The following is a 21,979-nucleotide window of genomic DNA, read 5'->3' on the forward strand; positions in this document are numbered from 1 at the left end:
CACAGTGGTTACAGCGCCAGCCACATATATCGAGGCTGGCAGGTTCGAACCCAGCCCAGGGCAGCTAAACAATGACAACTACAAAAAAAAAAAAAAAAAAAGTAGCCAACTGTTGTGGCAGGTACCTATAGTCCCAGGTACTTGGGAGGCTGAGGCAAGAGAATCTCTTAAGCCCAAGAGTTGGAGGTTGCTGTGAGCTGTGACGCCATGGCACTCTACTGAGGGTGACACAGTGAGACTCTGTCTCCAAAAAAAAAAAGAGAGAGAGCAATAGAAACAATAGTGAACACATGAGTTTGACACAGAATGTGAAGGGATGCCATAGTTGGTGGGACTCTTTGAGGTCCATCCTTATTTATAAATGTTAATCTATGACCAGGTCAGATCCTGAGTTGATTAAAGAAGACAAAGGGCTGGGTGCAGTGGCTCACGCCTGAAATCCTAGCACTGAGAGGCCAAGCCATTTGGATTGCTTGAACTCAGAAGTTTGAGACCAGCCTGAGAAAGGTTGAGATCTGTCTCTACTAAAAGTAGAAAAACTATCCAGGTGTAGTTGCATACACCTAGTAGTCCCAGCTACTCTGGAGGCTGAGGCAAGAGGATTGCTCAAGCCCAAGAGTTTGATATTGCTGTGAACTATGATGATGCCATGGCACTTGGCGACAGAGTGAGACTCTGTCTCAAGAAAAATAAAAAAAAGATTACAAGGGTATGGGAATAAGGATGCATGTGGTATTCTGTATTCTTTTACATCACAATTGAATTGTATAACATTTCAGAGTTTCTTTATGGTCCCATACTCCCTTCTCAGAATCTGCTCCTTAGCATCTGCTGAGGGATAGCAGATTATGGGACTGTTTCCATTCCCTTCCTGAAGTTGATCAGACCAAAACTTGGCTAACCAAATTCTTTCTCCTTGAAATTTGGAATTAAGTCTGAGAAACTTCAATAGTAAGTTGTAAATTAGAGACTAATAAGGTAATGTAGACTTGGGATTCAAAGTGCCCTTTTAAGAACACTATCTTCAGCCTTTGTGTGATGTAAATGTAGATAAAGTCTGTCTGCAGAGTGTCCTACGAAAGAAAAGGATGTGGAAAGAGGGGCAGAGACGAGAGACTTTCTGGTTTTAGGAAGACAACCCTCAGCAACCACAGACTCTTCAGCTTTGGGATCCTGGATAGTTTTTCTATTTTTAGTAGAGACAGGTCTCATCCTTGCTCAGGCTGGTCTCAAGGTTACAGCTCATAAGGTCCCACTCACTGCACATAATTTCTATAGGACAGCCCTGTGTTTATAAAGCACTTTTTCTTCTTTTTCTCCAAGTTAGTTTGTTATAGTTTTCTGTTAGTTGAACACAAGACATCACTGATTAACATGATACTTTACACATTTGAAATCTGAAAGCAGCTTTCCTGGCATTATGACGTTTGACCCTCATAAGACCACAGTCGTACTATTATACTCTCGTTTGTTAAGAGATTGCATCTTGCTCTGTTGCCCAGGCTGAAGTGCAGTGGTGCAATCATAGCTTAGTGCAGCCTCAAACTCACTGGCCTCAAGTGATCCTCCTTTCTCAGCCTTCCAACAAGGACTACAAGTACATTCCACTGTGCCCACTAATTTTTTTTTAATAGAGATGGAGTCTCACTGTGTTGCCCAGGGTGGCCTTGAAATCCTGGGCTCAAGCAATCTTCTCACCTCAGGCTCCCAAAGTGGTCGGATTACAGGTTTGAGCCACCACACCCAGACCTATTACCCTCTTTCGCAGATGAATCCCTGTGACACAGAACTAAGTGTTCAAAAGCCACAAAAGAGACTAGAGAAGGCACGAAGACTAGTGTGTCTATTCTTTAGAAGTCAAGTCCAGCATCCACTGTATCCAGCCCTCCTTTCAAGGTTGCAAACTTGATGGGTTTGCAAACTGTATCACTGAAGCTTCATTGGTTTAAATTACTTACAATGCACTATTTACAAAAAGAACATTCTGGGGAAAATAGATTCAAATCCCCAGAAAGAGAAAAAATGGCATCTTTGAAAAAAACTAGATTCTGGTGGGGTCAGAATTTAAAGAAAAAAATGCATCGGGTATTTTTATTTTTGTTATTTTTATTTATTTATTTATTTTCTTGAGACAGAGTCTCAGTTTGTCACCCTCAGTAGAGTGCTGTGGTGTCACAGCTCACAGCAACCTCCAACTCTTGGGCTTAAGTAATTCTCTTGCCTCAGCCGCCCAAGTAGCTGGGACTATAGGTGCCCACCACAATGCCCGGCTATTTTTGTTGCAATTCTCATTGTTGTTTTAGCTGGCCGGGCCAGGTTTGAACCCACCACCCTCGGTATATGGGGTCAGCACCCTACCCACTGAGCCACAGGTGCTGCCCCATCAGGTATTTTTACTTAGAAAAAAATTCCATTTTCAAGTGAACAAATGCAAGTTTACTATCATTTCCAATGTCATAAGAATAAGGAAAAAATTGTAAAACCCACATTCATGATCATATACATGATTTAATTTCCATGACTGAACATAAGTGGACAACTTCAAGTAAAATATGTAATTTAGAACAATAAACCAATTTGCCACCAGTTCACCATTTCTACCTGCATTCTATTCTTTACATAGAGAAGATGTGTAGGATAAAATTTCCTCTAATTCAGATTTCAGCCTTCAGTTTATACAAATTTACAACTCAAAGACCTGGAAACTGCCAACTTGCTGTTCCCAACCAGCTCTCTGAACAAGTGTCCACATTAATATTTGTTCACTTTTTCATTCATTAAATTTTTAATGAGCCGTTAACAGATGCCAGACTCTCTGAGGACGCTCCAGAGAACAAAGACAGCCGAAGTCCCTGCTGTCATGGAATGGAATTTACACTCGTGTGGAAGGCAAACAATACACAAATAAATAAGCATGATATGTCATGTTGTAATAAGTACTAAAAAGACAAACTAGTTAAAGGTATAGAGAGTAATGAAGGAAGATGCTATATTAACAGGGAAGGACTTTTCGAGAAAGTGACAAATGAGCAGAGACCTGAATGAAATGAGAACATGGACCACATTATTTTCTGTGTTTTAGGCAGAGGAAATACCAAATCCAAAAGCTCTGAGGTAGGAAAGTGTCTGGGATGGTTGAGAGATAATGAAGGAACATAGTCAATGAGGAGTAGCAGGTAGGAGGTAGAACCAGAGAGGAAGTAGGGGCCCAGATCATGTACATTTAATGAGTCCTGGTGAAGACTGGATTTGATTCAAATCAAGGTAAGTCATCTTTGAGCAGAGATTTTGATCTAACTTTGGCTAATTTTGATCACTTTAACTGCTGAGGGAAGTACTTCAAAGAGGCAAAGAGGGAGATACTTTAGGAGACTATAATGATAATCTAGATAAGAGGTCAGGGCCTCAGACTAGGGTGGTAGCTTGTACATGAAAGTAAGAGTGGAGTTGATAGATGTGTTTTTGAAGATACTGTCAGTGGGATTTACTGACAGTTTATAAATCATCAGTGTGAGAGAGAAAGAAGAATCTATCCTGACTCCAAGGCCTAAGCAACTGAAGAAAGGTGTGGCCATTTGCTCAGATGGGGTTGACTGGGGGATGAACAAATTTTGCTTGGAAGATGTTAAGTTTGAGATGTCCGTGGACATCCAAATGAAGATGTTGCATAAGCAGCTGGGTGTATGAGTCTGGAAGTCAGGAGAGAGAGGTCTGTGCTGAAGATACAAATTTGGAAATGTTCAGCATTTAGATGATATTAATGCTGCAGAGGGCAGGGCTCAGTGGCTCAGGCCTGTAATCCTAGCACTTTTGGAGGCCAAAGTAGGTAGATCTCCTGAGTTCAGGACTTCGAGACTAGCCTGAGCAAGAGTGAGATCCCATCTCTAAAAATACCCGGCTGTTGTGGTGGGCACCTGTAGTTCCAGCTACTTGGGAGTCTGAGGCAAGAGCTTGGGCCCAAGAGTTTGAGGTTGCTGTGAACTGGGATGCCACAGCATTCTCCCGAGGGCAACACAGTGAGACTCTGTCTCCAAAAAAAAAAAAAAAAAGCTATGGGACTAGATATAAGCTCATCAAGGGAATGAGGTGAGGCAGAGAAGAGCCTTAAGCAGTAAGCTTTAGGGCTCTACAACTTTCAGAAATCAAGCTGAGAAGACTCTAACAAAGGAGACTGAGAAGGAAACAAGAGAAAAGTGACCTGGGGACCAAGTAAAGAAAGTGTTTCAAGAAGGAGTGCATGATCAAATGTTCCACATGTTACTGAAAGGTCAAGTAAGGTGAGGACTAAACACTGTATTTGGACATCAAGGTCACTAGTGACTTCAGAAGAGAAGTTTGGTAAAGTGGAAGATGTGAAAACTTGATCAGGGTGGGATTAAAAAAGAGAAAGTCATGTACACATGCTGTACATCCACATGCATAAAATCTGCACACACGTTCCTCGTCTCCGCAGAGAGTATCTGGGTTCTGATTAGGAAACCAGTCTCGGAACAGGCCAGGCTGGACCAGGGTGAAGGTCTGGCTGGTGGGGGAGCAAGTACATTAAAAAGGTGCTGCATCTTGACTGTCTTCTCCACGTCTCATCGTCTGGTTTTACATGGCTTCCTTCAATAGCTTAACTTTTATAAAACATTGTCACATCAACCAATGACCTTAAAACTCTTTGAAAGTAACCACTTTTGGAGAATGTGCTTAACAAAGAATTAGCTTTGCTTGTGAGTCTCAGATTTCAACTGGCTAATGTTCTGCTTAGGAAATCACTGTAGAACAGCATCTTCTGTTCCCACTATAATTGACTATCTTATTTACCAAACAGTGTAGGCTTTATTGTAAATTTTCAGGCCAAGCACCTGTAATACTAGCACTCTGTGAGGCTGAGGCAAGAGGATCACTTGAGCCCAGGAATTTGAGGTTGCTGTGAGCTCTGATGATGCCATAGCACTCCACCCAGGGCAACAGAGTGAAACTCTGTCTCAAAAAAAAAAGAAAAATTGTTTTTTTCAGAATGTTTAAAAGGGCAGTAAGTTGCATTTCTATTTATTTTTGACACAAAGCCTTTCCCCATGCTATAATGATGGTGTTTTTCTCCAAACTTCAATAATCTGATTAGGTTCTTCCTATATCAGTGGATCAATTATATCTTCAATGTCCAAAGCAATTTGCAATTTGTTGCTTTTTCCTTTAACTTGGGTTTAGATTTGCAGACTTGGAATGTTTCAGAGTAGTTTTTCTTCTCTTCCTTTACTGAAGAAAGAGAAATATCCAAATTCGTCAGGCACTCTGCAGCCACATCCCGACAGAAGAGGGTTAGTAATGAGATGGACTACCCTCTCCCAACTCTGAATATTCATGAAGCAGGAATGTATTTGACCTGTCATGCTGTTAAACAGCACAGGAGGGCAGCACAAGGCCAGACTGTCAGCCCTAATCCAGTAAATATCCCAAACCACAATCATATTTATAATCTACTTTTCTAAATGCATGCACCAGAGTTTTAATCCACACACCAAATTCAGCTGAACTCTAAATCTGCATAGATTTTACCTATTAAACCTTTTCATGTCATTTTCATACATTACCCACACAAGAATAGAAACAACACTTATTTTATGCAGTTAAGTATTATAACCCCTAACAAGTAAAATAGATCTACAGATGAAAGGTGACTTCTTGGGGGCTGGGTGCAGTGGTTCACATCTGTAATCCTAACACACTGGGAGGCCAAGGCAGGAGACCAGCCTGAGCAAGAGCAAGACCCCATCTCTACTAAACACAGAAAAAGTAGGCAGGTGTCATAGCATGCACCTGTACTCCCAACTACTAGGGAGGCTGAGGCAGGAGGATCCCTTAAGCCCAGGAGTTTGAGGTTGCAGTGAGCTATGATGACACTACTGCTTTCTACCTATGATGACAGACCAAGACTCTGCCTAAAAAACAAACAAAAAAAAAAATCAGGACAATATGATTTGAGTCAATAAAAATAAAACACTTGAGTGGATGGGCAGCCTTTGGCAGAGTCTAAGCCAAGAACTAGAAAAAAGATTTGAATTAGATTAAGGTAACTCTCAGATTAAGGGAATTCTCAGAAAAGACCTTCTGACCTTCCAAGTTTTAAGAATCCTGCCTTTATTTTACCAAGCCTCTCTTCATTTGAAGGGCCAGTTGTTTCCTATTACAAGAACTTGCTTCATTTTTCTACTGGGTTGTTGATCTTTTTAGCAATTTCTAGGAGCTCTTTATGTTTGGGAAACCTAGTCCTTTGTATAAGAGATGTAAATATTCCTTGTCTTTAACTTTGCTTATGGTGGGGGGATTTTTTTGTTTTTTTGTTTGTTTGTTACTTTTTATTGTAAAATAAATAAATAAATAATAAAAAAAAGAAAGAAAGAAAATAAAAAAGAAAAAGAAAGGTGACCTCTCTATGGTAACACAGATTTAGTTGCAAAGTGAAGAAAACCTAAACCTAACCCTTTTCTACTAAACATAGCTCTTTCAGAAAGGAACCTCCAACCCCCAAATATATACACTGCCTCAATGATATATTCACCTTGACTTCTGATATAAATCTATAGTCTTTAATCTTTTTTGTACCTTCCAGTGATGCCAATCCAATGCTCTGAACAAAATAAAGGCAAAGTAGGTAGTTAGCACCTAATAGGTAGTATTGGCGAGTACATTTGGTTCCAGTGACAATCCCAAAGATCACTCCCAGTGTATTCTACTAGGGGTCCTAGAAAGGCCATTGTGAACCTTGGGATTGAGTTGGGAGTCTGGCCTAAGTTGCTTTCGGAAAGAACCTGTTTTCCTTTCCTTTTCTTCCACATCATGAAATTACCAGAGATTTAAACTTGTCTCTCCAAGAGGGCCAGAACATCAGATTTGGGCAGGGAGAGATAAACAGATGTTATAAGGTTGGCTGCAGGATCTCCCACCAATGAACCTTATCAAGTCTACCATCCCTCCCAAGAGAAACTGTCCCACCTTCAGGCCATGCCATGGGCTCCTGACCAAGAGCCATGGCTTATATAATGGGGCCTGGCATAGACAGGTATACCCAAAAGGAGGAAGATGGTTATTAGCTAATCCAATCTTAAACTCTGACTCAAGAATTAAAACTAGAAGAACAGTAAGAACCAAAGATTCATAGTGAGAACAGACAGATGCAGAATGAAGACCTGTAGAGAACAGCAGTCATGAGGTGCTAGAGTGATGAGGTGCTTCCATGGCAAAGGCGTCTAGAATGCCCAGGATTCCAAATGAACCTTTGATTCCTGTTGGTGCGTGACCTGTTCAAGGCCCCATATTTTGGCTTTTAATGTTCTAAGGACTTGGTAGTATGGCTAATACTGCATTCATACACACGAAAACATAAGCGTGCATATTCCACACATTACAGTAACAAGTTAAGACTGTGCCTTATAACTGAAGGACCTTACCCAATCACCATCCTCCAGACATAGTCAGAGGCAGGTTCAAATTGGGTAATAACAGTCCATGCTCTGAACAAAATATATGTGTACCTCTGATTCTAACCAAGCTCCCATGGAACGTGAGATAGTTTGATCCAAGGCATGCTTCGTTCACTGAATATGTATCTCTTGATTGCCTACAGTGTGTCAGGCATTATGCTGGGTACTGGAGTCATAGAGACAAAGGAGCAACAGAGATAAGACAAAGTGTCTGTATTTGAGGAGCTCCCAGTTCAGTGGGGAAAGCAGAGGAGCATCATCTAAAATGGAAACAAGTGGCCGGACTGGGTGGCTCATGCCTGTACTCCTATTACTCTGGGCCACGGAGGGTAGACTATCTGAGCTCAGGAGTTCAAGACTAGCCTGAGCAAGAGCAAGATGCCATCTCTAAAAAAAAAAAAACAGCGGGCATTGTGGCAGGCACCTATACAGTTGCCCTACATTTTCTGTAACTTGTTACCTTTTTTTTTTTTTTTTTGACACAGAGTCTCACTTTGTTACCCTTGGTAGAGTGCCCTAGTATCATAGCTCACAGCAACCTCAAACTTGGGCTCAAATCATCCTCTTGCCTCAGCCTCCCAATTAGCTGGGACCACAGGTGCGCACCACAACTCCCAGCTATTTTTTGCTTGTAGTTGTCATTGTTGTTTGGCAGACCAGGGCTGGATTCGAACACACCAGCTCTGGTGTATGTGGCTGGCACCTTAGCTGCTTGAGCTACAGGCACCGAGCCATATATGTGGTTTTATTCTTAAAAGTTAGATACCTCTTAACTGATTTCTTTTTTTGAGTAATTATTAAGACAGAGAAGTAAAGAAAACATAGGATTATAAAATATAGGAGGAAAGGAAGAAGGCACTGAGGAAAGGGACAGGGAAGATCCAGAAAAACAAGAGTATTTTAAAATATTAGTCACCACTATATGGATCTAGACTTATCGCAGGTCTATGTTTACTGTGGATTTAGTTATAATCATTGAAAATAACTTTAAAAGAACCCGCCAGTACATATAAGCATGTTAAATCTCACTTTCTAATATTCTACAGAGTTCTGTTGTACTTTTTTAAACCATTAGAGATGTGAGTCCAATACCAAGTCATATTTTAAATTTTATAGTGTATCTAAATATTCTATTATTCTATCAATTTTAAGAAAGTCTATTAACATTTGTTCTGTTATTTATATTCTATTATCCTATTAATATTCTATAATCTAGTATCATTTTAGGATACAGCATAATTAAATTCAACAAATATTTATTTAAAAAATTTTTAGTTTTTATTTTATTTAGTTATTTTGAGACAGAGTCTCACACTATGGCCCTGGGTAGAGTGCGATGGCTCATAGCTCACCGCAACTTCAAATTCCTGGGCTCACGCAATCCTCTTACCACAGCCTACCAAGCACCTGGGACTATAGGCATGTACTAGTTTTTCTATTTTTTAATAGAAATGGGGTCTCAGTGTTGATCAGGCTGGTCTCTAACTCCTGAGCTCAAGTGATCCACCTACCTCAGCCTAGGGATTTCACTCATGAACCACTGCACCCCACCTAAAATTTTTTTTAATTGACAAATAATTGTACTTTCTTATAGGGTACATAGTGAAGTTATGATACATATAAGATATGGGGGGGTCCATCAGGGTAATTAGCATATCAATAGCCTCAAATATTTATCATTTCTTTGTCTAACAAATATTTAAATCTACCTAATTTATATGAACCATAAGGCTACTCACCAGAAGAATTTTTTTTTTTTTTGGGACACAGTCTAACTTTGTCACCTGGTAGAATGTGGTGGTGTCACAGCTCACAGCAACCTCAGACTCCTGGGCTCAATGAGTCTCTTGCCTCCACCTCCCAAGTAGCTGGGATTACAGGTGTGGGCCACAATGCCTGGCTATTTTTAGAGGCAGGGTCTTGATCTAGCTCAGGCTGGTCTCCAAATAGTAAGCTCAGGCGACCACCTGCCTCAGTCTCCCAGAGTGCTGGGATTACAGGTGTAAGGCATCATGCCAGCCTTGGAAATTTTAAATGTCAATAAAATGGCTGCTGCTTTCAATGGGGGTGGACTTTATATATAAAAATGTAAAATATTATCTATTTATAAACATTATACAATAACACAAAGACAAGGACAAATACGTGTGCTATAAAAAGATGATACAAGCAGGGTGCTATGAAGGTTCTAGAGGAGAAATCAGGAAAACTTCACTAAAAAGGTGGCTTTTGAAATGAGTCTAAAGATGTCAAAGGATTTTAGCTGGGAGAATGAAGTAACTGAGTAAATCAAATAAATGGGGGCAATTTACTAAATGCTAATTTGATGACTAGAAGGGTTATCTGATTCTCCCGTTACTCTTTTTTTTTTTTTTTTTTTATTTGAGAGAGGGTCTCACTTTTCACACTCGGTAGAGTGCCATGGCGTCACAGCTCATAACAACCTCAAACTCTTAGGCTCAGGTGATTCTCTTGCCTCAGACTCCCAAATAACTGGGACTACAGGCACCCACCACAATGCCCAGCTATTTTTTCAGAGACAGGTTCTCATTCTTTCAGGCTGGTCTCAAACTCCTAAGCTCAAGCAATCCACCTGACTTGGCCTCCCAGAGTGTTAGGATTACAGGTGTGAGCCACTACACCTGGCCTTTACGTTCTTTTTTTTCATACTAAGTTCTTGAAATCTGGTTTATCTTTGATCTAGAGTAGCATATCTAGGTACTCAACAGCCACGTGTCTAGTTGCTACCATGTTGGATATCACAGCCCTGAAGGATGACTGTGATATTGAGTACAAATGCCAGTGCAGATTTAATTGTGTTAGCATTTTTTATTAGTATAATAGTGTTTATGCCCCTCAATTAACAAAGCTGCATGGATTTGGGGAGGTTTGCTCCCAACCCTGTACTTCATGTCCTGTTATTTTTAGTGCACCATTTCAAAGAACATGCTTGTTTTTTCTGTCCATACTTTCCTAGTTTCTCTTGCAGTAGGGATAGTCATAGGATATAATTCTGGGCAATGAGAAGTGAAGTGAAGTCTGTTAAGTCATATGGGGAAGATTTTTTTGTCCTTATAAGAGGAAAGAGGCCTCAAAGAGAAAACTTTTTTTTTTTTTTAACCCATACCCCTTCCTTTCTGTTTGAAACATTTTATATGAGAACATGTTTGAGTTATGAAAGCCATTTTGTGACTATGATAAAAGACTCTTTAAAAACACTGAAGACCACAAGACAGAAAAGTATCTTTCTTTATCAGAGATGTAAATGAAATGAAGAAACCAGTCATGTGAATGTGGTGGGGGTGGGGCTGGGGGTCTGGATGTGAGTTCCCTAGCAGAAGAAAGAGTACATCAGCACAGATGTCCACAATGGGCATTGCTTGGCTCATCAAAAGTGTTTACCCTTCTTCCTCTAAATTCTTTCCCTTGCTGAAGATTTCTCTTCCCTCTGATTGAAACGTTCTTACTGTAAATGTGACAAGACTACCAAATTATCCCCAATTCTAACTAGAGTACAAAGCTACAACAGCAAAATTTCTTTGAAGTTCCTTCTTTATAATGAAGAATTCATACATAAAAACTGCAATTTGGGGTGGCGCCTATGGCTCAGTGAGTAGGGCCCCACCCCCATATACCAAGAATGGCGGGTTAAAACCCAGCCCCAGCCAAACTGCAACAAAAAAATAACTGGGCATTGTGGCAGGCGCCTGTGGTCCCAGCTACTCGGGAGGCTGAGGCAAGAGAATCACTTAAAGCCCAGGAGTTGGAGGTTGCTGTGAGCTGTGGCACCACAGCACTCTACCAAGAAGTGACAGAATGAAACTGTGTCTCTAAAAAAAAAAAAAAAAAAAAATTAAAAAACCCCTACAATTTGGCTTTAATATATATTTAGTTTTTTCAAAAAATTCTTTATCTATCATGAAAAAAAAAAGTCCTTCACTCAAAAAACAAGTTTACATTATGTTGATTCAACCAAGTTTGGGCAATTGGGAATGCATATCAAATTCACTGTTTAGCAATTTCTATTATTTATCTCAGGGTCACAATAATTCAAAACTCAGATTTTACACAAATATGTGGATACAAATGGCAGCAGTTTTTTCCTTTTTTTTTTTTTTTTTTTTTTGTGAGACAGTGTCTTGCTCTATTTCTGTTTCCTGGGCTGGAGTGTGCTAGCATCATCATAGCTAACTGTAACCTACAGGTTCTGTACTCAAATGATTCTCTTGCCTCAGCCTCTCCACATGCAAGAATTACAGGTGTAAGCCACCACGCCTGGCCTTTTCACTACTTTATAATGTCAGGTTAATCACAATTCTGGCTAAAGGAATGGTATGGGTAACTTTTAAAAATACTGAATGAAGACATTTTGTTAAGTATACTTTCTGACTCATATGACAGACTAAATGGGTAACCCGTCCACCAGTTTCTTTTGCACATCAAAAGATTTTTTTTTGAGACAGTGTTGCTAAGTCACCTAGCTAAGAGCACCATGACCTCAGCCTAGCTCACAGCAACTTCAAATTCCTGAGCTTAGCAATCCTCCTGCCTCAGCCTCCCAAGTAGCTAGGACTACAGGCATGCCCCACCATGCCTAGCTAATTTCTATTTTTTCTTTTTTTTTTAAAGTAGAGACAGAGTCTCTCTTCAATTTGTTTTACACTAGCTGCTTGCCTTGATAAAACATAGCAACTGTCTTTCTGAGTCACTCTTAGTCATTAAGGTGAAGGAGATGTCCATTCAACTTACCTGTATTTCTTTTCCTTCACAAAAAAATGTCAGTTCAATACTGGCTTCAAAATTGGCTTACCTCAACCAAGTCAGCATTACCTTTAGAAAATGGAGTAGAATTTTAAAGTCATTTTCTACTTTGGTACAAATTTATGCAAATAGGTAAGTGTTCAAACTGCTGTACTTAACTAAATTTTACTATCATATTATACGGGAACAATATCCAAACTAGCTTTTTGAGATGAAGGCTTCTTTGTGCCCAATGCTGGAAACATGCAGAGCCTTCAAAATTTAGCCCCACATGCTCACATGTCCATACACTTTCTCTACTTAATTTCATGTTACCTAAAAATCTCACCTTCCTTATAGAAAATTTGTTACAAGTTGAAGTCTCCAAAATCACCTTTCAAAACATAACAGAGTCCAATATAATTGCCAAATTGTTAACATGCATGCTTTTATCCAACTCTAAAGATCCAGGTTTAGCTGAATCCACCAGTTATTTCGGGATTTATTTTTTTTTTGAGCACATTAAAATATATCGTTGTACGCCTAAGCCCAGGAGCTGGAGGTTGCTGTGAGCTGTGGCATTACCACACTCTACTGAGGGCGACAAAATGAGACTCTGTCTCCAAAAAAAAAAGGCAAGTAAAATATATCGTTGTAAATCCTTCCATAAAAATACTTCTAAAAAATCAGTTTGCCTTGCCTCTTGTTTTCAGACTAATGCAGTCATACTATCACTGTCTTCTAAGCCACCTGACACCGACTTTGAAGCCATCTTCAAACCACTTGTAAAGTTTGCTTGCTTTGTTGTGCTTTTTCTAGTAAATGCTTCTAGAGTCATCTCTCATTTTAGTTTCAAAATTTGCATGGCTGCCCTTTCGACTTTGCTTCAAGAGTTAGTCTTACTAAGCAGGTGTTGCTCGAGGTTTGCTCGAAGCAAGATGACCTTTGGTTTAGGCTTATTTGCATTTTTACCATAACAAGGTCCATGTTTTAAATAGGTGCGTAAAATATTAATGCTACCTAAAGTTTACTGTTGCCGCTCACCACTAGGTTAGAGCGATGCTATCGTTTGGTTACGTCCCTTACGAACATTTTCCATACAGCTATAACGGGGCACCGATTTTTGAGAGTTCAGTTTTCATTACCGTTCTTATTTTCACTGGTGTCAAGTGTACACTTAAACTGTCCGTTTTAAGCCTTGGTTCCGTGTTCCCAGATGACTTTCATCGCGAATATCCTCAAGGCAGCAAACACCAGCGCTCGGGACTCGAAAGCCGCAGGGAACAGAGCGCGGCGCAGGCGCAGTGGGGCGGAGGGGCTGGGAGGAGCCAATGGCGTCACTGGTATAACAAAACGGGTAAAGGCAAAACAAAGCCAGGGATCCTAAGGTGATAAACGAATTGGCTTTTCCTAATTTTCCCTTTTTGTTGTTCTTAGCTTTTGTGTCTGAAGAACTAGTTGTGAAGCCCCCGGGCCTCCAGAGAAATCCTTCGTACAATTCCTTGGCTGCAGGAGAACTGGCGCTAGCCTATCGGCTAATTATATTAGTCTAATATGTTTTAGCCCCACAGTTTTGACCTTTCTTTATTTGACTGCAGCACTAATACAAAGGGGCGGCAAAAAAAAAAAAAAGTGGGGGCGGGGTGACAATGCCACATACACCGTTCGCGCTCGCCGGCCTTCCCCAAGCAACGCGAGATCTCCCAGCTCGCGGAGACACACCTCCGCCCCGTCCCGCCCCGCCCCGCCCGCGGGCGTTTGCGCATGCGTCTGGCTAATCGTTTTGGCGCGCAGAAATTTCAAAACTTTCTGGCGGGAGACCACACTTGTCCCTCGGGAAATGTTCATCATGTTGACCCTATGGATTCAAGCACACAACACCATATTCTTTGAGATTTTGCATTCAGAACTCCACAAACTTGCACGGTCTCCCCTTCTTTCAGTGTTTGTGTTGGCTGAGAACTCCGTGTGAGAGGAGTTTCAGGGAATCAAGTAGCAAAGGAGTGGGAGTGGGAGAGCTGATCAAGGTTTTAAAATAAAGGTGATGAGTCTGATGTGTTTGGGAAAGATTCCTCTGGCAGCGACATAAATCTGAGGGGCCAAAGCCCTTTTGGAAGGGCGGGGGGCTGGTGACCAATAGAGGATGTAGGTGTGAAAGTGGAAGAAAATGGGAAGGTTTGACAGGGAAATGAAGGCTGCAGAGCGTACCTGAGAGGTGAGACTAGAAAGTCAGACCTATTGACAGTCGAGGAAATTTTTCTTGAAATAGTGCGAACCTATGCATGTTTGGAAACAAAGGCAGAAACGCCGCACACTTAGTCCATGATGTATGTAAGGTTTGGGGATTCTCTAAGGGAGCAGAATAAGGAAGATTCTAAAAACCATAGTAGTCTTAAGTAAGGGGTGAGGTTGGGATTGGGAAGAACAATCAAGGTGACAGAGGTCAGGAATTTGGGAACTGTCCTCAGGGATCTAACTAATTTGACTTCCTTTCTCTCTCAAGATGCCTGGGACCCCTGGACAAGCATCGGATTTAGCCCTGCAGCCTCTTAAAGGTACCACCCAACACCTGTCATGTCTTTCTCCTTCCAATGCAGTCCCCTGGCCCCTACCGACTCCCACCAATCCCACCCTTTTGGCAGAATGAAACGGGGATTTCATGGAATGAAATGGTGGAATTTAGGTACCAAATTACTCAGGTGTGTCACTGACACATTGCAAAAGTACATACTTCGAGCTTCTAGCTTTCCAGTTCACTAGGTATTAGAGTCCTAGTATTGGTAGCAATTCTATGCAGCCAGTATATTTTGATTCTTTGTGTTCTTTCAGGACTACAAGGCAGAGGGATGCTGATGGAGTACATAATTTAACTACATCTAATAATGAAATGGCTGATAGGTAAGCAATATAGCTTCATCTGTAAAAAAAAAAACAACAACTAAATATGGAAAAGCACAGGATGAAGGCTAGCAGTCATGGAGAAGGATCCAGGTATGAATGAATGTACAGAATAGCAGTACTTCAGTAAAGAGCTAGACATAGTAGTCCCCCTACCAAGAAGTGCTTGCACTCCGTTTCATTTTAGCGGACTAAAGTATATCCTGACAACTTAGCTATATGTGTAGAGTTCATAGGAAAATGCTGCAGGAAAGTCCATACGTGCAATAGAATAGGATTTCTGGGATAAGGCCTGGGTAGAACGATTCAGCTCTAAGAGGCATGACATCTCAGTATGTCATAGAAAGTGTGTAGAATTGGGAATCAGACCAATGACTTTGGGGTCTTCCAATTTACAAAATAAGGAAAACAGTGCCTATCTTATCAGATTATTGTAATGAGAAAATGAAGTACTGTTGAGATGACTACATAATTTACTAGCATAGAAACTGGTATATAGTACTTAGTATGTGCCACCTACCCACTGAACTGTGGATGCTTTACGGAGCATAGGTCCATCTGTTTTTAGAGACTCTTAAGACAGGTCCTCTACCTTTTTTTGCACGTTAGAATCACCTGGAGAACTTTGAAAAATCCTAATGCTGGCCAAGTGCTATAGCTCACATGTGTAATCCTAGTATTCTGGGAGGCCAAGGCAGGAAATGCCTTAAGCTCAGGAGTTCAAGACCACCCTGAATATGACCAAGACCCCCCAACCCCATCTCTACACAAAATAGAAAAATTAGTTTGGCCTGGTGGCATGCATCTGTAGGCCCAGCTACTTGGGAGGCCGAGGCAGGAGGATCTCTTGAGACCAAGAGCTTGAGGTTGCAGTACTCTAGCTGTGGCAACAGAATGAGACTCTGTCTTGGTGGGAGAAGTCCTAATGCCCAGGCTTCACCCTGGACCAATTAAATCAGAATTTCTGGAAGTAGAACCCAAACATCAGTACTTTTTTGAAGCTCTCCATTTTGCAGTTAAAATTGGGAGCCACTGCTTCAAGAGTTCCCTCTAGAGGGGCACCTGTGGCTCAAAGGAGTAGGGCGCCGGCCCCATATACCAGAAGTGGCAGGTTCAAACCTGGCCCAAGCCAAAAACTGCAAAATAATAATAATAAAATAAAAGAGGTCCCTCTAGAAGGGGGGAATAAATCTGTGGCTTAAGATCTCCTGATCTAGGGCGGCGCCTGTGGTTCAAAGGGGTAGGGCACCTGTCCCATATGCCAGAGGTGGTGGGTTCAAACCCAGCCCTGGCCAAAAAAAAAAAAAAAAAAAAGATCTCCTGATCTGGATGGGTTATATATTTGAAAAATTTCTAAGGGAATAAAGGCTGGAGCTTGAGATGGGCAGATGAATAGGACATAGTGAGTTGTATTTTGAGGGAGGCCATCATGATAAGAATGTGGTTAGCATACTGATTTGGAAAGGTCAGTGGTGAAGTCATTAATATAGGTGCCAGAGAGACCCAGAATTTGCTGTCGAGATGGAAGACTTTGAGCCTCCCAAACTGCTCCTTTGATCTAGCACAGGCAACACAGATGATGATGTCTTTATTGCTTTAACATGTGTGAATTGTTTTTTCTTTTTTTGAGACAGGGTCCCACTCTGTTGCCTGGGCTAGAGTGCTGTCATGTCAGCCTAGCTCACAGCAACCTCAAACTCCTGCGTTCCAACCATCCTCCTGCTTCAGCTTCCCAAGTAGCTGAGATTACAGGTACCTGCCACAACATTCCGCTAATTTTTCTCTTTTTAGGAGAGTTGGGGGCTCACTCTTGCTCAGGGTTGTCTCGAACTTCTGAGCTCAAAGAATCCTCCCACTTCAGCTCCACAGAGTGCTAGGATTATAGCCATAAACTACTGTGCTGGTCCTAATACATGTGAATCTTGAGCAGTAAACTGGACTGATGGCAGTAGCGGATTGTGATGAACTTTTGCAGCCTGGGCTCTGCTCTGTTGGTTGGGGAGGGCATCAAGGCATGATTGAAATGTGTATATGTAGGTGTTCTTTTCCCGTGAGGGGGTACAGATGGTACTGTATGTGCCACTGGCCAGTGATAATGAAGACTCTTCCTAAAGCCTATCAGAGTTCATGTGGCTGCTCTGATCACATACATGGTTTTGTTGGTACTGATAGATGAGAAGGGTGATGTTTAAACCTGTCTTTATAGCCTTGCAGTAAATAGAGAGTCACTTAGTAGAACAGAAGGGTCATCTCTGGGTCAGGAATTTCAGCTGCCAAGAGACAGGTACTTTCTACTAGTTTCTAGGGATACAAGTAAATCAGAAGTGAAACCACCCGTACTACATTCACTAAAGAGTGAAGACTGGGAAAGGGAAAGAATTTTGAAGAGGATATTTGGATGGAATTATTGGAGTGCTGTGAGGACTTTGTCACTAAGGAGGAAAAAGAATTGTTTAGCCCTTTATCCAAATACTAGGGAAAGGGGCCTTCAATGAGACCACCTGGATAACTTCCTAGACTTTATGGGGATGCAGTGCACTAATGTCTGTCTTCCACCTGAACGATCTTACAGGCTGAAAGAGAGGTTGCTACTTTGTTAGGACTTATGTTCCTTTGTTAGGACTTATAGTCCTGAAATTTGTCAGGGCAAAGAAGGCATGCATGTTTCCTGCACTCAGAGGACAAAAGAAAGCCAGTAGGGGGTCATCTCTGGACTTGACCAAGATGACTACCCAAGTTGATAAATAGGCTTCATCAGGGAAAACTGAAGATCTTTCCGAAGTTAGGGCAAGTGGCCAGCTGGTTAAAGGAACTACAGTTGAGAATTAATAGGTATAGAAATTTGTCCCACCAAACCCACAGAAGTGCCCATGACATAAGAAGTGAACTTTCGGGCTGAGTACAGTGGCTCACACCTGTAATCCCAGCACTTTGGTGGGATTATGCCAAAGGTGGGCAATCGCCTGAGCTCACAAGTTTGAGACCAGTGTGAACTAGAGAGAGGCCCCATCTCTAAAAACAGCCGGGCATTGTGCTGGGTGCCTATAGTCCCAGCTACTTGGGAGGCTGAGGCAAGAGAATCGCTTACGCCCAAGAGTCTGAGGTTGCTGTGAACTATGATGACAAAGTCAGGCTCATCTCCAAAAGAAAAAAAAAGAGTGAGCTTTGAATACCTGTCAGGTACAGAGAAAGTAATGGCAGTTCTTAACAGTATCAATAAAGTAAGACTTTTTTTTTCATCCTACTCTCTAACCCTGAAGAGGTTAGCAACTGGGATGGGCATGATTGGAGGGTTAGACAAATAAGTCAGGGAAAGAGAGAAGTGGCCACACTCTTTTCCTAAATGAAGGCTCCCATACGTACAGCAAGCACAAACTGAGAAGAGGGAGAAAAGCCTAAACTTTAAGTCAGGTGCCAAATTTTTGACTTATTATGCAGGCCTGGATATATATATATTTTTTTTTGTAGAGACAGAGTCTCACTTTATGGCCCTCGGTAGAGTGCCGTGGCCTCACACAGCTCACAGCAACCTCCAACTCCTGGGCTTAAGCAATTCTCTTGCCTCAGCCTCCCGAGTAGCTGGGACTACAGGCTCCCACCACAACGCCCAGCTATTTTTTGGTTGCAGTTCAGCTGGGGCCGGGTTTGAACCCGCCACCCTCGGTATATGGGGCCCGTGCCTTACCAACTGAGCCACAGGCGCTGCCCTGGCCTGGATATTTTTTATTAACATCTCCTAACTAAAAGTAACCAGAAAAAGTAGTGGTACCACCCACATTTTAATTCAGGGATAGGAAAAGAACCAATGCCTACAGGGTGTTTTCAAAGGAACAGTGGAAAATAAAAACTAAGTTGTTTGAGTTAACCCCCAAAGTCATGCCTGTTCAATGTGCTGTTCAAAGTTGAGTACTTACTTTGTTATTTTAGATCTTAGAGGTATAAAGATGAATTTGATGGGGCGGCGCCTGTGGCTCAAGGAGTAGGGCACTGGTCCCATATGCTGGAGGTGGCAGGTTCAAACCTAGCCCCGGCCAAAAAGAAAAAAAAAAAGATGAATTTGATAACATTGATCCTTATAAGAATCTCTGAACATAATGCAGTATGATATATGCAATCATAGAACTAATGTATGTAAAAATTAAAGTACTGTAGTAAAAAGGAAGATGTGAAGTAACGTATTTTGAAGGGGTGGGATATGGGGGAGACTAGTTCTATGGAGACTATAGAACTATGGATAAGAGCCAGGCTCAGTGGCTTGTGCCTGTAGTCCTAGCACTCTTGGAGGCCGTGGCAGGTGGATCACTTGAGTTCAGGAGTTTGAGGCCCAGCCTGAGCAAGTGCGAGACCCATCTCTACTAAAAGTAGAAAAATTAGCTGGGTGTTGTGTCACATGCCTGTAGTCCCCAGCTACTGGGGTGGCTGAGACAAAAGAATGGCTTAAGCCCAAGAGTTTGAGGTTGCCGTGAGCTAATGCCATAGCACTCTACCCAGGGCAACAGAGTGAGACTGTCTCAAAAAAAAAAGAAAGAAAAGAAAAGAAAAAAAGAACTATAGATAGGATAAAACCAAGCAGGATTTGAGAGAGGAGTAGATGTTCACAAGGTGAATAAGGCAGAAGAGCTGTGTGTCAAGTCTAAACCTAAACAGCATGGTCTGCATTTACTGACATTCTTCCATAAAGAAGAGCTTTCTTTTAAGAAAACCATTTTAATGAATTTCTCAGTGGACAATTGAATAATGGTTTGCTTTCAATTTTATTTAAAGCAAGTAAAAAGCTGCTGAATTTTAAAAGGATGTGTTACCCAATTATTGGAAACACTTACTTATTATCCCCAATATTTCCAGTTATTGCTTTGTTTGGTATCCAGGAGGGTATTTTTTTTGTTGTTGTTTTTTGAGACAGTTTCACTATGTCGCCTTCTGTAGAGTGCTATGGCGTCACAGCTCACAGCAAACTCAAACTCTTGGGCTTAAGCGATTCTCTTGCCCAGCCTCCCCAAGTAGCTGGGACTACAGGCGCCCACCACAACGCCAAGTTATTGTTTTATTGTAGTTGTCATTATTGTTCAACAGACCTAGGCTGGGCTCGAACCCGCCATCCCCAGTGTGTGTGGCCAGCACCCCAGCCACTGAGTACAGGTGCCAAGCCTGCCAGGAGGTTTTTTAATCCAGGCAATGCACCATTGAAGAATTTGAGGTAAAGGTTGGGAAAATGTCTGCTAATCTAAGGTAAAATGGAAGAAAAGCTAGGTGGGAACAAAGAACCAGCCTGACATCTATGACATCTTGATGGCACCAGTTCTCAGGAAAAGCAGTTTCAGAATCATGTTTGTGGAAGTTGAAGATCTAGAAATTCGTTCCCATAAAACTGTTTGCATGTTGTGGAACCCCTTGGAAAGTTTGCATAAAGATGCAGCTGTACAGTAAGAACACTGAGCAAAGTCTTCCAGGTTTAGTTGATGACAAGCTAAGGGCAGAAATAAAGGAATAGAAAGAATGGCTTTCAAGACAGTAGCCTGGATTTCAAGTTTATTGTCTTGGTCCTATTTTGAATTTCTTTTTTCTCTTTTTCTTTCTCTTTCCCTTTTCTCTTCTCTTCTCTTTTCTTTTCTTTTGCTTTCCTTTCCTCTTTTCTTTCTTCCTCTTCCTTTTTTTCTTGTCTTCCTTTCCTTTTCCTTTCTCTGTCTTCCTTTCCTCTCCTCCCTTCCCCACCCTTCGCCTCCTCTGCTCTCCTCTTTCTTTTCTTTCCTTTCCTCTTTCTTTCATCTTTCTTTCCTCTCACTGTGTTGCCCAAGCTGGAGTGGTGCAATCATAGCCCATAGCCCTAAACTCCTGGGCTCAAGCAATCCACCTGACTCAGCCTCCCAAGTAAGCTAGGAATACAGGCATGTGCTACCGCACATGGCTGATTTAAATTTTTTTTTTGTAGAAATGAGGTCCTGCTGTGTTGTTCAAGCTGGTCTCAAACTCCTGGGCTTAAGTAATCCTGCGGCCTCAGCTTCCCCAAGTGCTAGGATTACAGACATGAACCACTGGGCCTATCCTCCATTCCTTTTTCTAAATAGTGCCACACATCCTATCCCTGAGGCAAATGGATTCCTCAGGCAGAAGAAAAAAAATCACCTTCATCATTTTCAAAATATTATTGCAATAACACAAATAACATAGGTTTTTATGTGTTTAGATGAAAACAACTGTCTCTGTCTTCTAATAGTCAGGAAGAAGTTTGGTGATTACAAATTTAATATATTTTAAATGGAATTAGTATACTATATAACATATTCTATAACCATCCTTAATAATATTTTGGATTGTGATTCCTTATAAAATTATTTTTCATATTTTATCATTAATCCATAATGTATACATACAATTATCCTAAAAGGAATGAATAATTTTGTCATTTTTTCTCTCAAATATTTAAAAGCAGTCTTTGTGATTTCTCCTGTCAAAGGGCCCTAGTAATAAATCACAGCACATTAAATTGACTAGTAATTTTAGTCTTGTTCCTTATTCATGATAAAGAACAGTGCAGTACTCAGTGCCTGCTCTGGACATTTTACATGGTTCCAATCTTAGCTCCCACAGTATCTGTGCTGCTTTAGGCCCTTATTCTCTCTGAGCTTCATTTCCCCCACCACATCTGTAAAACAGAACATTGGGTTTCTTGGTTTTGTTTTTGTTTGTTTGTTTTTGAGACAAGAGTCTCACTCTGTCACCTGGGTAGAGTGGCATGCTGTCACAGCTCACAGCAACCTCAAACTCTTGGGCTTAAGCGGTTCTCTTGCCTCAGCCTCCCGAGTAGCTGGGATTATAGGCGCCCAGCTATTTTTAGAGGGGGAGTCTTGCTCTGGCTCAGGCTGGTCTCGAAC

Source organism: Nycticebus coucang, chromosome 12 (genome assembly GCF_027406575.1).
Source record: "Nycticebus coucang isolate mNycCou1 chromosome 12, mNycCou1.pri, whole genome shotgun sequence".
NCBI lineage: Eukaryota > Metazoa > Chordata > Mammalia > Primates > Lorisidae > Nycticebus > Nycticebus coucang.